Source organism: Ursus americanus, chromosome 15 (genome assembly GCF_024610735.1).
Source record: "Ursus americanus isolate L20-20 chromosome 15, mUrsAme1.1.p, whole genome shotgun sequence".
Lineage (NCBI taxonomy): Eukaryota > Metazoa > Chordata > Mammalia > Carnivora > Ursidae > Ursus > Ursus americanus.
The window spans coordinates 20,970,265-20,985,703 of record NC_142141.1 but is presented as its reverse complement, the minus strand read 5'-3'; the positions used below and the strand labels follow the sequence as shown (position 1 = coordinate 20,985,703).

Below are 15,439 nucleotides of genomic sequence, written 5' to 3'. Positions count from 1 at the left end.
ACATACTCCATAGCAACCCACTTAGAACTTTCACTAAACATTCCTGTTCTCCCAAGGCCCCTGGGCCACACAATGCCCAGCCTTACTGGTTCCCTCTCCTCCTTCAGTTTCCCCCCAGAAATGTATTTTGTCACTGGAACATGCCCATGAGCATTTCACCCAACCTTCTCTTCCTCTCTCTCCTCTCCTATTGCCAACTACCAATCAAAGCAGCTTACAGACACGTACAGTGTTCTCCCCCAGATGAGCTCTCTCCCCTCCCCCCAGGCATGTGCTGACTTTTCCAGGAATACATGTATATTAAGGGAAGATTGTACTTGTTCTAGAAGTTGTTCACTGTTTTAGGAAACGACATCATCAACAGCAGTGCTGCTCTTGGGACTTGAGTTGCCAGCCCACATACCCGCATTGATCTGTTAGCTGAACTAAATGTAACCCAGTAGAAGACACTGTAAATACAAGCATTTGGCTACTTCTCTGTCTTCTTGTAGTCATCCCAAGCACTTACGTATTGAAACACATGTTATTTTATTATTTCTCCTTTATATCACAGCTGAGGTATTATATAGAGTTGTTTCAAATTAGGTGTTAAGCAAATGATACTTTTTGTGAATTTTATTTTAGGTTATTAAAGGGGACCATACAAGATAACTGTAACATAAAGGGATGTTGAGTAAGATAAGGTGGAAACCCCTGAATCAGAAGGTGAGCCAGCCAAATGTTGGAGCTGTGTTGGCTTCTGACAAAGGGCTTAGGCCCAGTTCCCCCAGATCTGCTATGTCCCTTATATTTTCCAGCTACAGAGACAATAGGACCCATAGATCCAAAAGCCCCGAGACACATATTTTCCTGACAGCTCCAACAGTAAGAGGAAGAACACCTAAAATACGCTCTTTAGAGTCTCTGGTAGAAGAAAATTGACCACTTGGGCATAATCAGTTTCTCCACCCATGTGGTACTCCAGAGATCTCAAATCAACATACAGGCGTTCTAGTAACAGCCTCCTGAGGTCAGCAGGGCAACGGCAGTCATGCATGTAGAACTTGGACCTTGAGTACACTTTCTCAGAATCTTGGCAATAATAACAGTAACAACAATGGGCTTTGGGCAGGGAGCACTGGCCTCTGGTCAGGGGCCATGGCCGAGGACCTAAAGATCAAGTGAGGCATCTTTTTTAACACCGTAGATTCCAGACTGTGCCCCAAGGCAGGGTCTTTCGGATTGTAGTAGACTCATTGGAAGGTCATGACACCAGTTTCAGGGATCATGACCAGCTTTTTAACAAAAATGAAATACAAGAGGCTAGAATAGGAAAAAACATATCCAAGTGCATCAACGTTGTATTTCAGTTATGTGTCTATGTACCGGGTCATCATGTAAAGTGTATTTTTTTATGGGTCACAGTCAAGAGGTTTTGAAAGTCACTGTTCCCCGACATAGAGAATGTCTGTGAAAACAGATTCCCCCAGGAATTCTTAGGGCTAAGGGTTAAGAGCCCTTGCTGTGAGCCTATCAGGAGGAACATTCGTTTGTCAGATCTTCTGTCGCTTGAAGGCAGCAAGAGGAGGGTTGTGGAGGTGAAGGAGAGGCCGGCCCAGGTGGGGACCACCATGAGTCCGAGGACGAGGATGGAGGGTACCCAAGCCAGGACCCATCCCCTTCACAGTTTTGCTGGAGGCCAGCAAATAGTCTTGCATTCCTTGGAGAACTTCAGTTTTTCTATTACTCTAGCAGGAAAACTGAGGTTCCATTTCTAATCATTTAGAAATCCTGATATGATCATGTTGGCCTAGATTCATTTCTCTGCTCTCACCTTGTGCGTTAAGTCAGATCGGTGTTTTTCTTGAACGCTAACATGCACAAGCATCACTTAGAGAACCTGTTAAAATCCAGGTCAGTGGGCCCCATTCATCTGATTCAGTGGGTTTGGGGAGAGACCTCAGAATTGGCATTTTTCCTAAGTTCCTAGGTGATGCTGATACACCTGGTCTGGGGTCTGCGCTTTGAAAACCACCGTATTAGATCAACAGAAAGGAATGTGCCTATCATAGACCCTGGCACCCAGCAGGATGAAACGGACCCAAGTTCTCTTCACAGACATGCCTTCACTAAGGTACAGCTGGTTTGCTACTTTCAACAGTACGGAACTGGCTGGTGGACATTGAATTGTAGGCTTGAAATGGGTGAATTGTATGGGATGTGCATTATATCTCAATAAAGCTGTTGTCAAGAAGAGGAGGCCAGGGAAGAGGAAGGGGGAAAAGAGGTGGCTGGGTTTTCAGAACCAGCCATCCAGAATGTCTATTACACCTTAGACTGTCTTAGGAGAGGACCCACATCAAAGGAGAATGAGAAAGGGCTTTGAGCTGAACTCCAGGGCCCCTTTCATCTCTGCCACTCTGAAGTTCTCCCAGAACTCAGGGCCAGAACAGTATGTCTGTCCTGAAGGACTGGTCTGTTTGACTTTTCCAAACAGTAAATGATGCTTAAATGCCTGTGCATTTCACCTGGTGCCATCATCGCTTTCCTTCCCAACCTGTCTTTTTAATTTTCCTGCTGTTCGTAGTCACCTGTCTGTAAGTTTTTTTTAGCAAGTGAAAGCCCTGAACATCCCAGGGGATGGGAGATAGGATAGAGGTTTTGGGATTGGAAACGTACCCACCAGGCAGAATGGAGAGACTGGGGACCTCCAGGGGTGATGTAGTTTTGTAGTTAATTATGCCAGCTTTGGGGATCAGAAACACCTGGCATGGCTCTGGCTGTCACCTACTGGCTATTTGGACATAGATTCACATAAAACTTTTCAAAGCCTCAGTTTCCCCATCTAAGGTAGTTAACAGTGCCTACCTAGTAGAGTTGTTTTGGGAATGAAATAAGACAGCAGGCCCAGGCACACGGTGAGCACGCGATAAAAATCATGACAATGACAGTGATAATAAAGATGAGGGTCCACCTCATCTTAACAATTTTCCTTCGGTTGGAAGCACCTAAGTGTCATAACAGGACAAAGGGTGACACTTTGCACTGCTGTGAGCCCTCCCTCCTCCAAATGGATTGGCAGCACCTTGGAATACACTAAGACTTAAAAGTGAATAAGTCAATCCTGGAAACAGATGAGCTATGACACTTTAATAGCCAGAAGCCCAGCAGAGCTGAGATGTGACAAGACCCAGAACACCTACAGCTCCCAGAAGTCAGGCCGGATGTGTGGAGGGCAGCCTCTCCCGCCACAACGTCTGCGTTATTAACAACACCCCCGGAGGCCGGAGAACCGAGTGACACGGACGATGCCGATCCGTCTGGTTTGTGACTTGATCCCTACGTCCCTTCTCCTTCTCCTTCTCCTCCTCTTCCCTCAAGGGCCCATCCCTGGGCCCCTCTCCCACATGCTCTGTGCCCTGCCAGAGTGTGGGACATACAGAGCTCCTTAGTTTTGGGGTGCTCCTCAGCAGGTGTCTCTGCAAGGTTCAATGACACCAGAGACAGAAGCTCAGGAATTCTACTTGGGAATAGATTTGATTGCACACAGCACTGGAGTGAAGATTCCTGAACACACTGAACTGGATTTGAGTCCTGTCTTCACCTTACCTTGCTGGCTGTGTAACGTTGGACCAGAAACATCATCTCCTGAACTTGACTTCCCTCGTCAGCAAATGAGGATGATGAACCGTGACCTGCTTCCTTCACAGGGAAATCAGATCAAATCAAATCAAACCGGATGAAAGGGTGGAGGAGGCAGGCGTGTGGGATCAGCAGGGATTGGCAGATGCCTCTGGCTCTGCGTGAGGCACGTGGCGGGCAGAGTGTTCACAGGGCTTGCCCTCCGGGAGCTCAAAGTGGGAGGGAGACAGAGGAAGTAATGCCACGAATGCAGGACGATAGATGATGACCTGAGCTGAGGGACACAAAGGACATGTTCCAGGGCTCTGTGATGATCTGCCCTAGGGACCTGCTGTGGTCCAGGAGGTCATCAGGAAGGCGTTAGTGAGGAGTCGAAGTCTTGAGTCAAAGCTGAAGGAGGAACAGGAGTTTGCTGGCAAGAGTGAGCAAGGGCTTGGGCTCTTGGCAACCTAGGCCAAAGGACCAGCATGGACAGACAACCGGAAGCAGAAGGGTTCATCATGGGGCCTTTGGATGCCTGAAGGAAGAAGGCAAGCTGGGGGGCAGCAAGGAAGGGAGGGGACCAACACACACAGCCTTGTCAGCCCTGGTAAGGATTTTGGACTTTCATCCAAGAGCCATGGGAAGCCACTGAAGGGCTTAAGCAAGGCAGTGGAAGAGTGACAAGGTGCAATTTACTGCTCTTTTTAGAGATCACCTAAACTGCATGCAGCCTAAAGAGGGACAGTGGAGCAGGGACAGCAATCACGGCCACCATACCTGCCCAGAGATCACAGTGCTCCAGACAAGGGATAGTAGTGGCTGGACTGGGACTATATTCTTTCTGTGTCACCGACTCTTACGATGCCAGGGTGAAAACCTCACCCTTCTGTCTGAGTGACCTAGGGCTGCCTTAACAAGGCGCCACACCCTGGGGGGTTAAAACAACAGAACTTTGTTCTCTCACAGTTCTGGAGGCTGGAAGTCTGAAATCAAGGTGTCAGCGGGGCCATGCTCCCTCAGAAGGCTCTACAGAAGGATCCTTCCTTGCCTCCTCCAGGCTTCTGGTGTTGCTGACAGTCCTTGGCACATCTGGGCTTTTTTCTGCCTCCGTGGTTCCATGGCCTTCTCCTCATTTGTCCAGAGTTCCCTCCTCTTATAAAGGATACCAGTCATTGCTTTCAGGCCCACCCTTAACCAGTATGACCTTGTCTTATCTTGATGACATCTGCAAAGACCCAAATTCCAAGGAAGGTCACATTCACAGGTACTAGGGGCTAGGACTTGAACTTATCTTTTTGGGGGGACACAAGTCAACCCAGAGCAGCTCCTCTTCTGCAGTTCCTCCCTGTGCCTCAGCCAGCCAGCTAGAACCATCCTCACAGTCCTACTGCCCTGGAGACCAGATAGGAAGGAGAAGCTGCAGGCCCCTGAGAAGCCTGAGTGTGGGTGAGGGGAGGTGCACACACGTGCACACATGCACAGCGTGGGGAGGACCCAGGGAAGCACAGGCCCTGAGGTCTGGTCCTTACTCAGACCCCACCGGCTGAAAGACTTGGGGCGAGACTTTGTCTTCTCTGGGCCTGTTTCCTCTCTAGTGATGTCAGAGTTGATACCTGTCCCACCGTCCTTGGAGGGGCTTTAGGGGGAGTCCCACAAGGTAATTAACAAGTATTTCCTGAGAAGATACCGTGTGCCCGACCTTGAGGTAACTCCCGGGAAGTGTTCTTGAGAAAGGGCTGGTGCTCTTGCCGTGGGAGCCGTCATATCCTCCCACGTTAATTCCCCAGGCTTTTCTCCTCCAGAGGCATGAATGGTAAGAGCACAGCCTCCAGTACCATCCAGTGGCGGGGGCAGCGATGAAACAGTATCTGGACACTGGTAATTCCTGAAGCTGAGTGATGGCTTGATGGCAGAGGGGGCTTTATTCTATTCTACTTTGTTAATATGTTTGAAATGATACTTACTTTTTTTTCAAAAGTGTAACAAAGATGACAACAGGCTCTGGAGCCGGGCTGCTGGATTGAAATGCAAGACTTACTGTGCGGACCTGGGGAAAGTTACTTAACTTCTCTGGGTCCCAGTTTCCTCATCGGTAAAACAGGGACACTAACCACAGACCACCTCTGGGAGTGTGTGTGGAGATTAGACGAGTGAATGTGCTTGGTACAGCTAAGTACTGAACACACAGTAACTGCTATTGACAGAAACCGGGCGCCACGGAACAAGGTGTGGCTGAGCGGAAGTCCTCACCGGCAGCTTCGCAGAACCATACGCTGACCCTGTGGTTGCTCTAAGTCATACTTGCTACTTGGTTTTGTCTCAGTTGGGGTTTCCTGCAACCTGACACAGGATTTGAGTGCAAGTAGTTAATTCGGGAGATTTCGAGACATACCAGCAAGACAGTGAGGAGGTGAGAATGGAACGGAAGGCCTGTGGTGGCACCACTGTGCACGATTCCCACGGTAGCCCTGGGGGCCAGCCCAGAGCACGTGCTCGGGGTTATCCCCTCCCAGGGCTGAGGGAGCCCACACCACAGCCCTTGACTGAGGTCCACCCGTGGACGCAGAGAGTCCCCGGCAGAGGCAAGTGCTGGCAGGCCGGTAGCGGGGGGCAGAACAGTTGCCGAGTATGTGTAGAGAGGACACACAGAATGCACCTGTGAGCACTCTCAACTGCTCTCCTGACATCTGCCTAAAGCCCTACCCTGTGCGGCTCACCTTCGGAATCAACCTCACTCCTCGGTGGATGGCCCGGACTCATCATTAAATAAGGGTAATGAGAGCACAAGCAATTCTGTATTGCTTTTCAATCCAAGCAGCTCCTGGAAGAGGAATGATGAGGATGTGCCTCAGGGCAGACGTCTCTTCTCAGTCCTGGCACTTTTATGCTGAGCCAGGATATAACCTCAGAGCCTTTCTTAACACAGCTTTAGGTATCCATTACAACCATTAGCTTAGGCACTTCAGTGATGCCTGTTTTCCATCCCTGTCCTAGTGCTTATGAAGCCGGGAGAAATCCCAGGGTGGAAAATGCCGTATCCCTATAGGATTCTGGGCAAGAAGACATTTAACGTCTCTGGCCCTCCCCAATGCCCTCTGGGTGGAATGAAGGGCCTGACTGCCATGAGGCAGAGGTGAGGTTTGGTGCAGTAGGAAGAGCCTACTCTTTCATGGTCAGGCGGGGCTGGGTTTTAGAACTCGGCTTCATCATTTATCAGCTGTATTCTTCGGACAGGTTACATCTCCCACGCTGAGCCTCATGCTGCCTTCTCTAAAATGGGGCTTTCTGTGGTGGTGTTGCAGGCATCAGAGATGATGTAGATGAGACAGGGAGCTGCGTGTGTGAGCAAGGGCTCAGTAGTCGTTCCCTGTAATTGTCATCATCATAACCGTCATCATCTTCATCCAAAATCCCTTCCAGCTCTAAAATTCTGTGACTTTAGGGAATGTGCTCATCCAAGAAGACAGTGCAGTAAAATAAGGCAACAGGCCTGATTTTGTGTAAATGCATTTTCTGATAAGGACAGGAGGAGTATAATTGCCCCTAAATAATTGCTCCGATTTCACCACAAGCTGTCAAAAGGCCCTAATTTGTCGATCTGTAATGACTGCGGCCATCTGCGTTCGGGGTGATTTAGCGATGGGGCTCTGCCCAAGCCGGGCCCTCGATGATTAGAGCCGGACAGGGTGATATTTCACCCTCTGATGGGAGTAGTGGTGTGTGGGTGAAGGAGATTATCTCATCCTCGTTTTAATGACCTACCAGTTGAACCCAGCCAAGAAGCAGCGCTGGTCACAGACAATGACTATGGATTTTTTTTTTCTTTTTTTTTAAAGATAGTGTTCCTGCCCGAACAGCAGCATATCTGGAGCGTGATCATGCCTCTTGCTATCTTGTTTCACTGCCCAAGAAAGTCTCTTTTGGAAAGATTTAGTCCCTCAATTAGGGCAAATTGATTTCTGCTTTCTACAGAGTCACTGTTCCAAAGCGAAGTGGGAAAGGGCAGGAGGCGCCGTATTAATCTTGGCAAGCAAGCAAGAAGGCGACCTGGAGTATTTTTCAGCCTTCCAGCACGCTTGTATATGTGCAGATAATTTTTCTCTTTATATCTTTTAATTGCTCCGACCTGCAAGACGCCAGGCGATACAACACAAAGCATACTTCAGGTCGTGGAAGTTTCTGGAGACTTACATCAAGGGACCAGAGCAGTGTCCTGAGTGTTCCAGTGAAAAAGTGGTTTTAAGTGGCACCTGAGATGATCTCAGTTGGTTCAGAGACTTTGCATTAGGCCATGTTGAATCATGTGGCGAGAACATTTTCTCTTTCCAGCTCTCATCCATTTCTTCTGATTACCTCGGATGGAGAGTCTTGGTTGGTTGCCCGTATCTCTCTTGACCGAGAGAGAGCAGACCATAAGCTCCTAGTTGTGCGGAGGCAGGAGGATCTGGCTAAAATCGAGTCACACTGTTTTATTTTTATTTGGATTTTTTATTTATTAGCACTTTATCACAAATGGTACCAATTTTCCCTTTATGGTGCTTGTTTCCCTTTAAAATAAATTTAATTCAATAAAAATGTTTAATTTAAAAAGAGGAGTTGATTTTAAAACTAAGTAAATTGTAGTGGGGTAGTGGAACTGGCAAAGATCATAATATATGATTGTGAGAGCTTGGGGAAACAGAAAAACGGGGAAAGCATCATGTTCCTATAGAAAAACCAGTGATTTAGTGGCTGTACAACCTCAGGCGAGTTTCTTAGTTTCTCTGAGCATCCGTTTTCTCACCCTGTCAAGGGGAGAGAAGCACAAAGCAGAGAATGATTTTATGAAGCAGGGGGATCAAATGTGTGAAACTCCTTTGCAAATTATAATCTTCCTTACATAACAGTGAAAGTGATTCACTTCTATACGGAGTGAGAAGAATAAAAGGGTTATTGGGTTCTGGCATCCAGGGAACCCTGGTTTGAAACCAGCCCCGCTGTTAAGTATATGCCAGAGGGGGATCCTTCCCGTCTCTGGACCTCAGCTTTCTGTCTATAAAATAGAGACCATGGGGCACCTGGGTGGCTCAGTCAGTTAAGTGTCTGCCTTCAGCTCAGGTCATGAACTCAGGGTCCTGGGGTCGAGCCCTAGTCGGGCTCCCTGCTCAGCAGAAAGCCTGCTTCTCTCTCTCCCTCTGTCCCTACCCCTGCTCGTGCTCTCTTTCTCTCCCTCGAATGAATGAATGAATGAATGAATGAATGAATGAATGAAGACCAAACTACTCCAGTGGTTTCCAGGCCTGGCTGTGCATCAGAATCACTTATGGGTCAAGTGACACTAAAGGTGCTCGGTGCTGCCCCAGGCTTAGCAAGTCACAGTCCGCTGGGATGATGCCCAGCACAGCTGTATTTACAGCCAGCCCACCAGGTGATTCGGATGCACCCCGTGACTTAGGAGGGCCCTTCCAGCTCTGACCCCAGACCGAGTGAATTCAGAGCAGGATTTGGGGCCTGGGTTAGGGAAGGTGATCACCCAGTAGCTCTGGTCACATGCTAACTGGGCTTCTGTGAGGTCTGGATCCCGGGCCCTGGAAGACCTTCTAGTCCAAACCCTGATTCAGGCGCAGAGGCAATCAAGGATGGGCCCACCATGCCAGACAGTGGGAGCATCAGCCCAGTTCTCCTGATTCCCAGGCAGCTCCAACTTTCCCAGCTGAGACGGAGAGAGAATGAGTATGTGTTTTGACCAGTATTTTTTTTCTTTAGGTTTTTATTTAAATTCTAATTAGTCAACACGTAGTGCAATATTGATTTCAGGAGTAGAATTCAGTGATTCATCACTTATGTACAACACCCAGAGCTCATCATAAAAAGTGCCTCCTAAATACCCATCACCCATCCCATCTAGCCCATCTCCCACCCACCTTATCCAACAACCCTCGGTTTGTTCTGTCTTTAAGTGTTATGGTTTGTTTCCCTCGCCCTTCGTTTCCCCCTCCCATATGTTCATCTGTTTTGTTTCTTAAATTCCACACGTGAGTGAAATCATATGGTATTTTTCTTTCCCTGACTGACTTATTTCGCTTAGCATAATACTCTCTAGCTCCACCCACGTTGTTGCAAATGGCAACACCTCCTTCATTTTGATGGCTGAGTAATGTTCCGTTGTGTATATATACCACATCTTCTTTATCCATTCATCAGTCAGTGAACATTTGGGCTCTCCCCACAGTTTGGCTGTTATTGATAATGCCGCTATAAACATCAGGGTGCATGTACACTTTCAAGTCTGTATTTTTGTACCCTTTGGATAAATACCTACTAGTACAATTGCTGGATTATAGGGTAGCTCTATTTTTAACTTTTTGAGGAACTCCATACTATTTTCCAGAGTGACTGCACCAATTTGCATTCCCACCAGCAGTGCAAGAGGGTTCCCCTTTCTTCTCATCCTTGCCAACCCCTCTTGTTTCTTGTGTTGTTAATTTTAGCCATTCTGACAGGTGTGAGGTGCTAGCTCATTGTGGTTCTGATTTGTGTTTCCCTGATGATGAGTGGTGTTGAGCATCTTTTCATGCGTCTGTTGGCCATCTGGATGTCCTCTTTGGAAAAATGTCTATTCGTGTCTTCAGCCCATTTCTTAACCGGATTATTTGTTTTTTGGGTATTGAGTTTGATAGACCAGTATTTTTTTTAATTGAGATAAAAATTGCAAACAGTGAAAAAATGCACAGCTATGTTAAGTATACAATTCCACAAGATTTAACAGGTGTATACACCTGGGAAGCCAACACCCCAGTCAAGATACAGAAATTGCCTCATCCCAGAAATTTCCTTCATGCTCCTTCTAGCCAGTCCCCACACCCCAGGGGCAAACACTGTTCTTAATTCCATCCTCCAAGTTTATTTTGGCTGTTGCTGAACTTGAAATGAATCCTATACTAAGGTATTTTTTGTGTCTGCCTTCTTTGCTTCGACATAATAATTCTGAAATTCATCCATGTGGTTGGATATATCAAAAGCTTGCTCCTTTATTGCTGAGTAGCGAATCTGCTGAATGACTCTACCACGATTTGTTTATCCCTTCACCGGTTGGTGACATTTGGATTGTTTCTAGTTGGTACTACTATGAATAAAACTACTGTGAAACACTCTTGGTTTTTGTTTTTGTTTTTGGTTTTTTTGTGGGTGTATGTTTTTGTTTCTCTTGGGTAAATAACTACGAGTAGAATTGGTGGATATAGGAGAGTTGCCCTTTTACCTTTATAAGAAGCAAACAGCTCTTCAGAGTGGTTGTACATTTTCTATTTCTCGCAGCAAGGAGTGAATTCCAATTGCTCACCTCTTCCTCAGTACTTGATACTGTTCCTGTTTTTCCTTTTTGTCTTTCTGGGGAATGTATAGTGAATGGCATCTCAGGCTTTTAATTTGTGTCACACCTTTTCATACACTACTTGCCATTTGTAGATCAGTTCTTTTGTGAAATATATTTTTGTGAAAATGCTTCAAAGTTTTTCACCCAGTTTTATATGGTCATCTTTTTATGATTGACTTTGTCAGAATTCATTACATATTCTGGATACAAATCCTTTGTCAGAGACATGTATTGTGAATGTTTTCTCCCAGACGGTTGCCTGCCTTGTCATTTTGTTGCTGATGTCTTTTGTGAGCAAGTTCTTAATCAAGTCCAGTTTTTATCAGTTTTTTTCTTTTATGGATTAGTGCTTTTTATGTCCTAAGAAATCTTTTCCTATCCCAAGTTCACAATGATATTCTCCTATGTTTTCTTCAGGAAGCCTTATAGTTTCAGCCTTTATGTTTAAATCTGCTACCCATCTAAAATTATTTTTTCTGTATGGTATGAGGTAGGGGTTGACGTTCATCTGTTTTCATGGGTTTATCCAGTTACGCTGGCACATTTTTTTAAGTTTTTCATTTCCATTCCAGTATAGTTAACATACAATGTTATATTAGTACCAGGTATACAATATAGTGATTCAGCAATTCTGTACATGACTCAGTGCTCATTGTAAGTGGACTCTTAATCCCCTTCACCTATTTCACCCATCCCCCTACCCACTTCCCCTCTGGTAACCAGCAGTGTGTTCTCTATAATTAAGTCTGTTTCTTGGTTTGTCTTTCTCTTTTTTTTTTTCCTTTGCTCATTTGTTTAGTTTCACATTTTTGAAAATTCTTTTATATTCTCATTGAATTTGCCTTGGTGCCCTTGTCAAAAATCAGTCCATGACATATATGTAGTACTGTAGTAGGTACAGTTCTGGCCTCTCTGTTCTGTTCTAGTGACACTTTCGTTTATTCCTTGCCAGTACTACACTGTTCTGATTATTTTGACTTTATAATAAGTTTGAAATCAGTGTGAGTCCTTCAACTTTATTCTTTTTCAAGATTGTTTTCTCTATTCTAGATTCTTTGCAAGTTGTCAGTTTCAAAACCTAGGGTGATTTTATTGGGATTGCATTAAATCTATAGATAAATTTGAAGAGAATTGACTCTTCAGCAATATGGAGTCTTCCAATCTGTACACATATGATTTATCTCTCCATTTATTTGGGTCTTTAACTATATGAAACTATTTTATAAAGGGTATTTTTATTGTACTTCCCAATTGTTCTTTGCCAGTACATAGAAATACAAATTTTTAAAAATTTAACAGCCTTATCCAGATACAATTTACATAATATAAAAATCACCCATTTTAAGTCTGCAGTTCAGGGTATTTTTAGGTGAACTTATACAGTTGTGAAACTATCACATAATCCAGTTTTAAATATTTCCATCACTTCAAAAAGTTTCCTTGTGTCTCTTTGCAGTCAGTCCCCACTCCCAACCCAGCCCCAGACAACTGCTGACTTTCCTTCTGTCCCTATACTTTTGCATTTCTAGAAATTCCATGTAAATAGAGTCATAATATCTAGACTTATGTGTCTGACTGCTTTAACCCAGAATACTATTTTTAAAGGTTCATCTATATTGTTGCAATAGCTCTTTCCTTGTTTATTGCTGAATAGTAGTCGATTGTGTGGATAGACTACGTTTGTTTGTCCATCAGTGGTGGATGTTTGGGTGGTTTTCACTTTGGGGCTGTTCTGAATATTGCTGCTCTGAACATCAGTATACAAGTTTTTGGGTGGGCATGTGTTTTCATTTCTCTTGGGTATATACCTAGGAGTGGAATTGCTGGGTAATATGGTAACTGTGCTTAACTGCTTGAGGAACTCCAGACTGTTTTCCAAAGTGGCTGCACGATTTTGCATTCCCACCAACAGTATATAAAGACTCTTATTCTCAGCATCCTTGGCAACACTTATTATCTGACTTTTTCATTACAGCCATCCTAGTGGAGGTGAAGTAGTATCTCATTGTGGTTTTGATTTTCATTTTCCTGATGACTAAGGATGTTGAACTTCTTTTCATGTGATTATTGGCTGTTTGTATATCATCTTTGGAGAAGTGCCTATTCAGATATTTTACCCATTTTTTTAATTGAGGTAAAATCCACGTAACATCAAATTAACCATGTTAAAGGATACAATCCATTGGCATTTAGTACATTCACAGTGTTGTGCAACCATCACTTCGTTCTAATATGTTTGATCAAAAGGAAACCCCAGGGGCGCCTGGGTGGCTCAGTCGTTGAGCGTCTGCCTTCGGCTCAGGGCGTGATCCCGGCGTTCTGGGATCGAGCCCCACATCGGGCTCCTCTGCTGGGAGCCTGCTTCTTCCTCTCCCACTCCCCCTGCTTGTGTTCCCTCTCTCGCTGGCTGTCTCTCTCTCTGTTAAATAAATAAAATCTTAAAAAAAAAAAAAAAAGGAAACCCCATACCCATTAAGTAGTCACTCCCTATTTCTCCCTCTACCCCAGTCTCTGGTAATCACTAATCTGCTTGCTGTCTCTATGGATTTACCTATTCTGGAATTTCATACAAGTGGAATGATATAATATGTGCCCTTTTGTGTCTGGCATCTGTTACTCGGTGTAATGTTTTGAGGTTCATCTGCATTGTACCCTGTATCAGTTCCTTATTCCTTTTTATGGTTGAGTAATAGTCCACTGTATGGATAGATATCATAGTCATTTATCCAGTCACGAGGTGACGGAAGCTTGGGTTCTTTCCACCAGTTGGCTGTTGTGAATAGTGTTGCTATAAACGTTCATGTATAAGTAATCAAAAGATTGTTCTGGCCATCCTAAATCCCTTGATCTCTTCCATAAATTTTAGGATATAGCTTGTCAGTTATCAATTTTTGCAAAGAGTTCAGCTGTGATTTTGAGCTCATTGAATCTTTAGATCATTTAGATCAATATAAGCGGTTTTGCCATCTTAACAATATTAAATCATCCAATCCATGACCATGGACTATCTTTCTATTTATTTTAGTCTTTAATATCTTTCAACCGTGTTTTAGAACAGTTTTTAAAGTATACAGTTTTTACTTCTCTTACTGAATTGCAAATGGTATTTTTACCATTTTTAATTGCATTTTCCATTTGCTTTTTTATCCACCGGTATATAGGAATACAATTTTTAAGAGTTGACCTGTATCCTGATATCTTGCTCAGTATACCTATTAGTTCTAGTTTCTTTGTAGATTTCCTAGGATTTTTCTGTGTAAACAGCCCTGTCATCTACAATTAAAGATATTGTTTCCTTTTTCTTCCCAATCTTTATGCCTTTCATTTCTTTGTCTTGCCAGTTGCACTGGCCAGAAATTCCAGTAGTGTTGAGTGGAAGTGGTGTGAGAGTGTGCAGTCTTTATCCTTATCATAGGGTAAAAGCATTCAGTATTTCATCATCTAGCGTGATATAAACTTGAGGGGGTTTTGTAGCCATTCTAGTGGGTTTTTTTTTTCCACACTAGAGTTTTCATAAGGGGCTGTAACCCTGATTAAAATCAAGAGACACCAGGGTCGGGGCGCCTGGGTGGTGCAGTCGTTAAGCATCTGCCTTCGTCTCAGGGTGTGATCCCAGAGTCTTGGGATCGAGCCCCACGTCAGGCTCCTCTGCTGGGAGCCTGCTTCTTCCTCTCACACTCCCCCTGCTTGTGTTCCCTCTCTTGCTGGCTGTCTCTCCCTGTCAAATAAATAAATAAAATCTTAAAAAAAAAAAAAAAAAGAGAGAGAGAGACACCAGGGTTAAGGTTGGGACTTCTAGTAAGAAGAGACTATCTGTGAGATTTATTCAGAACAACTTTACCAGACACAGGGCAGAAATCCAGCCCACATTAGAATAAGCAGAAAGACTAATTTGTTTCATGTGTAGTGAGAACATCTAGGAGTCTGCCTCGGGCACAGGGGGATCTGGGGAATGAAAATGCCATCAGGATCATTTCCATCTCAACTCTTTCCACACGTCACTTCAGTCCTGGCAGGAACCCCTTCCCACCTCTGATCACCTCATTTGCCAAAGTTGTCACCAGCACCTCCAGACTGATGGACAACCAACTTACCAACTCTAGTAAAATGAAAGGGCCTCGTTTTTAAATAGTTCTAAAAAAAAAAAAAAAATCCCAGGAGTCATTATTTGAAGCTACTCAAGTCACATGGCCATCCATGAACCAATCACTGTAGGCAAGGAAATGGAGTGCTCTGATTGGTTGAACCTATGCCACGGGCTCCTGCCACTGGGCTCCGGGGGGTGGGGTGAGCTTCCCCTTAAGTGTGAGGGACTGAGGAGGGGGAGGGGCAGTTTCACAAAGCAAATTCAGAGTATTGTTTCCGGAAAAAGAGGGAATAGATCTCAGCCAAGCATTAACCGCAGCTGCCTGCACTCTAATACAGATGACCTCTGTGTGTTCCAGGCCTGGCACTGTCTCTGGACGACTTTGAGCTGCAGTT

The 15,439-nt window shown here is 44.8% G+C and overlaps 1 protein-coding gene across 2 annotated transcripts in view; it reads left to right on the top strand.

The window, feature by feature from the left end:
- GALNT10 (polypeptide N-acetylgalactosaminyltransferase 10) overlaps window positions 1-15,439 on the top strand; it is a 212,798-nt gene that overhangs the window by 155,599 nt on the left and 41,760 nt on the right. The gene's annotated exons all lie outside the window — the stretch shown is intronic.